Below are 10000 nucleotides of genomic sequence, written 5' to 3'. Positions count from 1 at the left end.
GATAGGTAATGGTGAACCTGGAGTATTTATGATGGACTCAACCTCACATCACCCTTAGGGCTAAAGACTGATGACTTTTGAATTCTGGCTGCCCATTATTATTATCATTATTACTTGCTACGCTACAACCCTAGTTGGAAAAGATGGATGCTATAGGCCCAGGGGCTCCAACAGGAAAAATAAAATATTTTAAGAACAATAACAGCATTAAAATAAAGATTTCCTACATAAACTATGATAACATTAACAAAACAAGAGGAAGAGAAATAACATAGAATAGTATGCCCAAGTGTACCCTTAAACAAGAACTCTAATCCAAGACAGTGAAAGATCATGGTACAGAGGCATGGCACTACTCAAGACTATAGAACACTGGTTTGATTTTGGAGTGGGGAGTGTCCTTTTCCTAGAAGAGCTGCTTACCATAGCTAAAGTCTCTTCTAACCTTACCAAGAGGAAAGTGGACACTGAACAATTACAGTGCAGTAATTAACCCCTTGGGTGAAGAAGAATGGTTTGGTAATCTCAGTGTTGTCAGGTGTATGAGGACAGAGGAGAATATATAAAGAATAAGTCAGACTATGTGGTGTATGTGTAGGCAATGGGAAAATGAACTGTAACCAGAGAGAAGGATCCAATGTAGTACTGTCTGGCCAGTTAAAGGACCCCATAACTCTCTAGCAGTAGTATCTCAATGAGTAACTGATGCCCTGGCCAACCTAATACCCATCTGTCACTTCAGCCATTGTTTCATGATCTACAACTTCACTTTGTTGTCTAAGGCCTTGAAACTCCCTTAAAAGTTTCATATATCCAGTAACCCACTAGGTAAGAAGGGGGTTTATACAGTAACCTGAATCACATTCACAGCTCAAAAGACCTATTTCTGGGTCGACCTGTGACGCCCGGTGAAAAGGGTCCTTCTTATCTCTTTTCTGATATAAATACTTCCAAATATACCAGAGAAAGTTAAAGCATGGAATGCAGAGGTTACTACCCTCGCGCGAGCACCCTAAGGGCGTCGTGTATAAAGATAGGGCGTGTGAAAACCACTATTCACAGGTCATCTTCCATTTAGGTCAATCCTTCATCAAAAGGGGGAGCTGCCACAACGGCACTAACCAAACTCACCTGATCCACTCAGCGACGCCCGCCTCGAGCGCCATCTACACATCCTTCTTTTGGACTCGTGTTTGACGATTACCCTGTTTTTGTGCTCTCGTGTTTTGGCTGTTTTTTGGAATTCTTCACCATGGCTGAAGCTCTCCTTACCCTTACGCCAATGTTAAGTACCATAGATTATTTTGACAGTATTTTTAGTACCGAGCAAGTTAATGTTAAGTAATAGGAAGTGTTTTAATGCGTTCGGCTTTATGCCTTCCCGAGGCCCACGCGGCCATTTTGGTTGTTTACGCTCAGTGCGTTTCAGTTTTGCTTGATTTGTTGCCCTTTTGGTACTTTTGTCATTCTAGGTTCCTTTTAATCCTATACTAAGATTATAGGCTGGATGCCACTTGTGTTGAACCGATTTATTATTATTATTGTTGGTACTTTTTAGTCATTTACGAGTCCGTTTCTTGTTAACGAAGAATAGCGTTCGGGGATTTATTACAGTTTAGTACCGCCACCTTGGTTGGCGTTTTTCGTTACGATTCGATATGTTTTTGACTGTTTGTTACCCCCCCCTTTCGCTATTCTTCGTTACATTTCTTTTTTATTATTTTTCATTCGGACAGATGTGTTTTATATATTGTTGAGGTTCGTGCTATGTTAGATTGATCGTTGTAACCGCCGAGTGCGAGAGGCTGGAGTTCCCGTTTTCTTTACCATAGATTCGGGTTCTCCCTCTCTCTATCTCCCCCTTCTGGGAATTTCTTCGTCGTAGACGAGTTTTTTATTTTACAAGGTTACTTCGTTCTTTCTTGGCTATTGGTTTTGTTATTAGATCCTGTTCGTGTTAGAGCCTATTATAGGTTAGTTGGCCTGCCTTGCGCTGCCGCCTGTTCCCCCTCCCCCTAGTTCCACCCTCTCCCCGCTCTGGCCTGGGAGTTGGGTCAGGACATCCATCGGACTCCGCCATGAGTTTCACTACTATGAGCTGGGAACCCTCGCTTACCTATTTATCTAGTGCGCCCCTTCGGCAGGGAATCCTCCCCTCGTTGGCCCTCCGCACCTTGACTCAGGCTACGGCCCTTAGTTTCACACAACAATCAGATATATCTCCCACCCTTTTTTGTTTTACTCTCCGGTGGCAACCTACCGGAGATCCTTTCGGAGATCAAGTTATTGAATTATTCTTACTGTATCCCTTAGTTGGATTAAGGATCTAACACCCCCCCCACCGCCGGGCCTCCGTCGCTCTCCCATTCCAGTATGCCATACTCTCATCAGTAATTACTTCAGAGCTCCGGCTCCTCTGTATGCATATACAGTACTATAGAGTATTCTCTCATACTTTTTATCATTGTAGTAATTACGGCGGAGCTCCGGCTCCTTATATTACACGACCCCATTTCTGCACATCAACTAGAATCTCCCTTAGCTTTACTTATTTTATTATTGTGTTAGTAAAGCCTCTGGGAGACTTTGTACTTATTTTACCTTTTTATTACAGAAAGTGCGCTGCGCCGCCAAAGGCTGCTCTGCTACCTTTCTGGATCCGGTAGGCCATGACGTCTGCCGGTCCCACGCCCACTGTGCGATCTCCTTTGTCTGGGAAGCTGGCCAGCCTTCTTACATGGTCTGGTTCCCGGAGGCGTGCACGCTCTGCTATGAGCTGTCCTCCATTCTCCTCAATGATGAGGTAAGTATTCTCAATTTTATCATGCATGCTATATTTTGAGGCTCCGCTTTTATACAGTTTGTCGATGTAAGATTTCTCAGTTCTCATTCATGCTACTTTTTATATGGAGGCTCAGCTACTTATAGATATTCTCTTAATACTCTTGACATTCATAGGAGTTTGCCGTCTGTCGTTCTAAGTTACTCCCCTTTTTCAGGCTGACGAAGATTCGCTCCGGACGGCCAAAACCAGCCTCTGGACTTGGGTGTCTGGCTTTGGGAGGAATGCCCCAACTGGTTGCCCTTACCTCCTCGTTGCGGACATGGCTTCCCGGCTGTTTCTCGGTTCATCCTCGGCCGAGGTACCCTTGGAGCAAGCTGCTCCCATCATTGAGGGTATCAGGGCGGCCCTTCCTGTAGAAGAGGAACACCAGCTCTCTGGCGACATCTCCACCCTCGACATCCACACCAAACCGATGGATGAGCAGGTTAGTGGTGCAGAGTTGGCAGAATCCTTTCTTTCCCCTACTTCTTCTTTCCTCGGCTTTGACAAGCCTCAGGCTTCTCCTTGGGAGGGTTCCATCTCGGTCCGTCCCAAGGTTAAGCCAATACGCAAAAACAAACCTAAAACCAGTACTTCAGCTTCGCCACAATCCATATCTCCGGTCCCAGGATCTTCCTCAGCCCCTGACATCCCAATGCTGTCACGAACTCCTCCTCCTTCTAAAGGACAGAAGAGTAAGTCCGCAAAGTCCAAGGTTTCAGCTGTAGGTAGCTCCTCGGACTTCCACATAACCATGGAGTTGATTCAGGATATGATGGAGTCGAAGCTGCAGAGACACTTGGGGGTCATATCGGAGCTCAAGGACATGGTGGCTAGCCGCCTCCGTGCGGGGTCTCAGCCTGCTCCGCCCCTAGTTCCTGATACCTCTAAGCTACCGCCCTTTGATAAAAATAACCCTTGGCGGTTTGCGAGGCATGCTCCTTATTTGGAAGGCACGCTCACGCTAGAAGGCTTGGGGACCCGCCCTCTAGACGACCTGGAGTTCTACCCTCCAGATCTCCAGTTCCCCTTTAATGGCTTTGTTCGCCTGAAGGAACATGCTTTGATACGGATGGATAAGGTCCCAAAGGAGACGGTAATATTCCCTAAAGAGCAAGCCCAAGCTGTCTGGGCCCATACTCTCGCGGAATGGGGATGTGTCAACTCTAAGTTGACTCCCCACAAAGGAGCGTACACCATTTTCATCACTCCTCAGTCAATTCCGTCTCCTCTTACTGACAAGATTGCTGAATTGACTATTCAGTCAGTTAAGGACGGCATCCCCATGCCGACCCTTAAAGAGACAGATCCCACCTCTCTCCTCGTCCCAGGCACCTCGGCGCTCTGGCACGATGCTTCAGCTACGTTTACGGTGGGTAAACTAGACCCGGACTGCGCATCCTCTCTCTTCTCGGAGAGACTCCCCAAGCTTCTGGACCACTTATTGAAAGTAGAGTTCGAGGCGAGAAACCGGCTGGCTAGGTCACTCAACTCTGTCGTATCCTCAGAGTTGATAGCTTCCCTCTACAGCGACGAACCTCTCTTTCGAGTGCAGGCAAAGAACCTCCTGCAGTCATTCCAGTCGGACCTTCACGACTTCTGGACTGCGAGAACTAATTGTAGAAAACACGTTCTCGCCGAAGCCTCTATTAGGTAGGCTATGAGCCTAATAGGCTCATCGCCTCTTCCTGCTGGGGTAAAACTCTGTTTCCTCAGGAAGAGGTCGATAAAGTACTTCAACCAGAACCTTTAAGTTAGATGGGGCCTCTCAAATAAACGTAAATTTGAGAACATGCCTCGACAACCTTTTTCTAAGAAAAAGCAAAGGTCCTATGCCCCATACAAGACTAGTCGTGGCCAGCTTCACCATTCTGCAGGCCCTCACTCTTCAACTCCCTCTACGTCCAAATCCACCCCTCCTCAACAGATTGTCTTCGTCCCGGCACTTCAGGGTACCCAACCAACTTCTGCGGCATCTTGGATGACCTCCCCTGCCTTCAATCAGGCTTACGAAACCTCGGGTTCCTTTCGAGGATACCCTAGAGGCGGCAACAGAGGTAGAGGTCAGTTCCGTCAGCGAGGCGGACCTAGAGCCAGAGGTTCCCGGGGAGGACGAGGGACTAAGTTCAACCCCCCGCAATGAAGTGAATACGGTAGGGGGGAGATTGTACCAGTTTCGGGACCAGTGGACCTTCAGTCCTTGGGCCCACAGTATAGTCTCCAAAGGCCTGGGCTGGAAATGGGCACTAGGTTCCCCGCCTCCGATAGTGTCCTTCTTCCAGAAGCCCACTCCCATCCTCGAAGAGTACACCAAGGACCTGTTGAAGAAGAAAGCCATAAAGAGGGTACGAACACTGAAATTTCAAGGCCGCCTGTTCACTGTTCCAAAAAAGAATTCGTCGGCGTTGAGAGTGGTCCTGGACCTGTCCAAACTGAATTCTTACATTCTTTGCGACAGGTTCCGCATGCTGACTATCTCTCAGGTACGGACCTTACTTCCCCGTGGGGCCGTCACCACCTCTATCAATCTTACAGACGCCTATTATCACGTCCCAGTAGCAAGAAACTTCTCTCCTTACCTCGGCTTCCGCCTAGGCAAGAAATCCTATGCGTTCAAAGTGATGCCCTTCGGCCTCAGCATCGCCCCCAGGATATTTACAAAGCTAGGGGAGACGGTCTAGAACAGCTCAGGAACCAGGGAATCATGGTGATAGCTTATCTGGACGACTGGCTCATCTGGGCACAGACGATTCAAGACTGCCATAAGGCTACAACCAAAGTGGTTCAGTTTTTGCACAAGATAGGATTTCAAGTCAACTTACAGAAATCACGCCTCCAACCAGCAAGCAAATTCGAATGGTTAGGCATCCGTTGGGACCTCACAAGTCACGAACTGTCTCTTCCTCCCAAAAAGGTCAAAGAGATAGCTTCGAAGACAAGGCACTTCATCAGGAACAAACAGGTTTCAAGAAGAGCCTTAGAAAGAGTTCTAGGCTTACTCCAATTTGCTCCAGTGACAGACCTCTTATTGAAGGCCAAACTCAAAGACATCAACCGAGTTTGGAGAAAGAGAGCTACAACCCGATTACGAGACAAGATATCAAAGATCCCCTCAGTCTTAATACGAAGACTCCGGCCATGGTCAAAACCAGAGAACCTCTCCAAATCGGTCCCTCTGCAATTCCCTCCTCCACGGGTGACGATTCACACAGACGCGTCTCTCAGTGGTTGGGGGGGCTACTACAAACACCAGATGTTTCAGGGCTCTTGGTCCCCTGCGATGAAACAGTTCCACATCAACGTGTTAAGAGGCCATGGCAGTATTACTGAACTTAAACCGACTATCCCCTCCACGCTCCACTCACATCAGGATAGTCTCCGACAGCACGGCAGTAGTTCACTGCATAAACAGAGGCGGATCAAAATCTCCCAATCTAAATCAAGTCCTGGTCATAATCTTTACCTTGGCAACTGAAAAGAACTGGTTCCTGTCAGCCACTCACCTAGCAGGAGTCCAGAACGTGATAGCGGACTCACTATCCAGGACAAAACCACTAGAATCAGAATGGTCCCTAGACATGAATTCATTCCGGTGGATCTCCAGACTGGTTCCCGGTCTCCAGGTAGACTTGTTTGCGACGCAGCTCAACCACAAACTTCCCTGTTACGTGGCCCCGAACCTGGATCCTCAGGCTTGTGCTATGGACGCATTAGCCCTGGATTGGAACCGTTGGAAGAGGATTTACCTATTCCCTCCGGTGAATCTTCTGATGAAAGTTTTCCCAAGCTACGCTCCTTCCACGGAGAGGTGGCTTTGGTAGCACCTCATTGGCCGAAAAGCAGCTGGTTTCCTCTCCTCCTAGAGTTGAAACTTCGCCCATTCTGGATCCCATTCCCCAAGCTGACCCAAGTGGTCCAAACACGGACTATGTCAGATTCCTCAAGGATAGCGCAAACCCTAACTTTGTGGATTTCATGAAATTTGCAGCCCATAAGGACGCAAATATTGACCCAGAAAATGTCCTCTTTATCGAATCAGACAAGAGGGACTCCACACTTAGACAATATGATTCGGCTGTTAAGAAACTAGCAGAATTTCTAAAGAATTCAGAAGAAACTCGAATGGCCCACAAACCTGGGCATTTCGTTCTTTAGGTCCCTTTTTGACAAGGGCCTAGCAGCTAGTACTATAACCACGATCAAGTCAGCTTTGAAAAAGATCTTCTATGTGGGTTTCAATATTGACCTAGCGGATTCCTATTTTTCATCTATTCCAAAAGCCTGTGCTAGGCTTAGACCTTGTGTTCGTCCACAGAAGGTCTCGTGGTTTCTGAACGACGTCCTCAAGCTCACGTCAGACACCGATAACGAATCCTGCTCTTACATATCGCTTCTTAGGAAGACCTTATTTCTCACAGCCATGGCCTCAGGTGCTAGAATCTCGGAATTAGAAGCTCTCTCCCGTAATCCTGAAAACCTAGATTTCCTCCCATCAGGAGAAGTACTACTCTCTCCAGATAGAGCTTTCCTAGCCAAGAATGAGGACCCACAAAATAGGTGGTCCCCTTGGAAAATTATTCCTCTACCCCAAGATGCTTCTTTGTGTCCAGTCGCTACACTTCGGGCCTTTTTAGCTAGGACTGCATCACGCTCTTCTGGCCCCTTGTTTGTCAGGGAACAAGGGGGTACTATTTCCTTCCAAGGCATCAAACAGCAAATCCTTTATTTTATCAAGCAAGCTAACCCGGAATCTTTTCCACATGCACATGATATCCGGGCTGTCGCCACCTCCATCAATTACTTTCAGAACATGGATTTTGATGACCTTAAGAAGTACACGGGTTGGAAATCCCCGATGGTTTTCAAACACCACTATTTAAAGAACTTACAGGCCCTTAAATTCCCTACTATTGTAGCTGGGAGTGTCATCTCCCCCGAATAATTTCTTACCTTTCTTCCTTTCATCCTCCTCTCGTCCTTCTCCCTCCTCCCTGCCACTCTCACCGCAATGCCTCTCACCTCGGTCGGTGTTTTAGCCTCATTGCTATGTTATGTCGGTGGTTTAGCTCCATTATTATATTATGTCATGTTGCCTTGGTCATTTTGGTAGCTATCATTTTGGATTGTATATTTTTTGGTATGCAAGGGTATTATACAGTTTGCCATGTTTTTGTACCCATTTTATGTTAATATGTTTTGCCTCTTCCCATTTTTGATTACCATTTGCTACCTATGTTTCTGGTCTAGGCCAGTATGACGTTTTTGAGCTTTTGTACAGTACAGGTATACTTTACTTGTTCCTTCATGGCATTGTTTAATTTTTAAGGATTTGTTAGTTTGTATGTGACAGTACGTTCCTTAATATATAACCTCCATTTTGCATAACGTTTTTACTTTACCTTTTGTTTTGTGGGCTTGGAAGGCATTCTCTGGTACATTTTCACCAGGCGTCACAGGTCGACCCAGAAAAGGGATTTTGACAAAGGAAAAATCTATTTCAGGGGAGATACCTGTGACGCCCAGTGAAACCCTTCCCTGGTTTTTCCCCATCCCTTTCCTTTCCAAGCCATCTCATATAGAAGGATGTGTAGATGGCGCTCGAGGCGGGCGTCGCTGAGTGGATCAGATGAGTTTGGTTAGTGCCGTTGTGGCGGCTCCCCATTTTGATGAAGGATTGATCTAAATGGAAGATGACCTGTGAATAGTGGTTTTCACACGCCCTATCTTTATACACGACGCCCTTAGGGTGCTCGTGCGAGGGTAGTAACCTCTGCATTCCATGCATTAACTTTCTCTGGTATATTTGGAAGTATTTATATCAGAAAAGAGATAAGAAGGACCCTTTTCACTGGGCGTCACAGGTATCTCCCCAGAAATAGATTTTTCCTTCGTCAAAATCCCTTTTCTATCTCCTATTATGACCTTTAGAATTTTTGGGGGTAATTTTTTCCTGGTAGAAGAGAAGTGAGAAGATCGGTAAACGATTCCAAATTATTTAATTTCTCAAGCTGAAGACTTGATCTTGACTAAAATGACTCCTGGGGTTTCCTATATATTGTCAGGAAGAGGTAAAGAACACCTTCTGCTCCCCTAGTCTCCTTGAAGAGGAGGAAGACTAGTAAAACTGCTAGCTGATATGGACTAAAGTCTTGAGATTGAGGAACTATGATTGGTTGAAAGTTTCTCTACCCAATCTATAACTAAATATTCATGAAAAATCTGGGTTGTAAAAATCTAGGACCCTCATATCCTTGAGGTGTGATGAGGGAAACATGGCAGAGAAATCATTAGCGATCACATTTCACTTCACAACAAAGTTGGCCAGGAAATGGATAGTTATCCTAATTGTTTTCAAACTTAAACAGATGAGAATAAGTGGGATTTTTCTTGGCACCATTATTGAATTTCTAGGAATTTAATATAACAAATTTAGAAATAATTTGTATCTTTCCTAACCATACAAAGCTGAAGCTCTTTACAATGGAGACATATTTTGGCGACAGCTGAAACTAGCTGTAAAACTTTTAGCAAGGTGCTACTCTCCTCTGCTAGTTAGCGGGGGTAGACCAACCACCCAGCTCACCCTCGCAGTAGCCAACACATGCCACTTTGCAATAGCAGGCAGGACTGCCTGGGGGTTAGGTGATGGCGGGCCAATATTTGTAAAGAGCATCAGGTTTGTATGGTTAGGAAAAATACAAATTATTTCCAAATTTGTCATTTGTCCCAGCACCAAATACTAGCCTTTTAGCTCTTTACTATGGAAACTCACATTTAGGTGGATGGAAGTCTTAAGATCAACTGGCTGGTCACTGACCCAGGGTGAGACTCTTATGCTTCACATGAGCTGTGGAAGAGTGCATCCTATCACCTCGCTAATTCCCAATGAGAGATAATGGCCTGAGCAATTGTGCATAGGTGTGAAACTAAGCAATGTGACCTGGCTAAGTAAATCTTTACCTGGAGTTATGCTCCTCTTACCTGGCCGTTACCCAGCTCCCACCTCGTTGGAAGATCAGGGACATAGCAAATATACATCAGGTTACGCGAGGGACAATGATTCCCACCTGCAGACAGAGGAGGCCAGCTTACAGAGTTCCTCGGGTTGCTCAGGCCCTAAGAGAGGGGAGAAATGAAAGGTGAAAGGCCAGTCCTTTCCCTATCATACAGTACTAG

General features: G+C 46.1%; 1 protein-coding gene across 1 annotated transcript in view; it reads right to left on the bottom strand.

Moving 5' to 3' along the window:
• Positions 1-10000, bottom strand: part of Membrin (golgi SNAP receptor complex member 2) — a 155622-nt gene that overhangs the window by 1473 nt on the left and 144149 nt on the right. The window lies entirely within an intron of this gene.

This window comes from Palaemon carinicauda, chromosome 41, assembly GCF_036898095.1.
Source record: "Palaemon carinicauda isolate YSFRI2023 chromosome 41, ASM3689809v2, whole genome shotgun sequence".
In the NCBI taxonomy this organism is placed as follows: domain Eukaryota; kingdom Metazoa; phylum Arthropoda; class Malacostraca; order Decapoda; family Palaemonidae; genus Palaemon; species Palaemon carinicauda.
The sequence above is the reverse complement of the archived record's forward strand: the minus strand, read 5'-3'. Positions and strand labels throughout refer to the sequence as shown.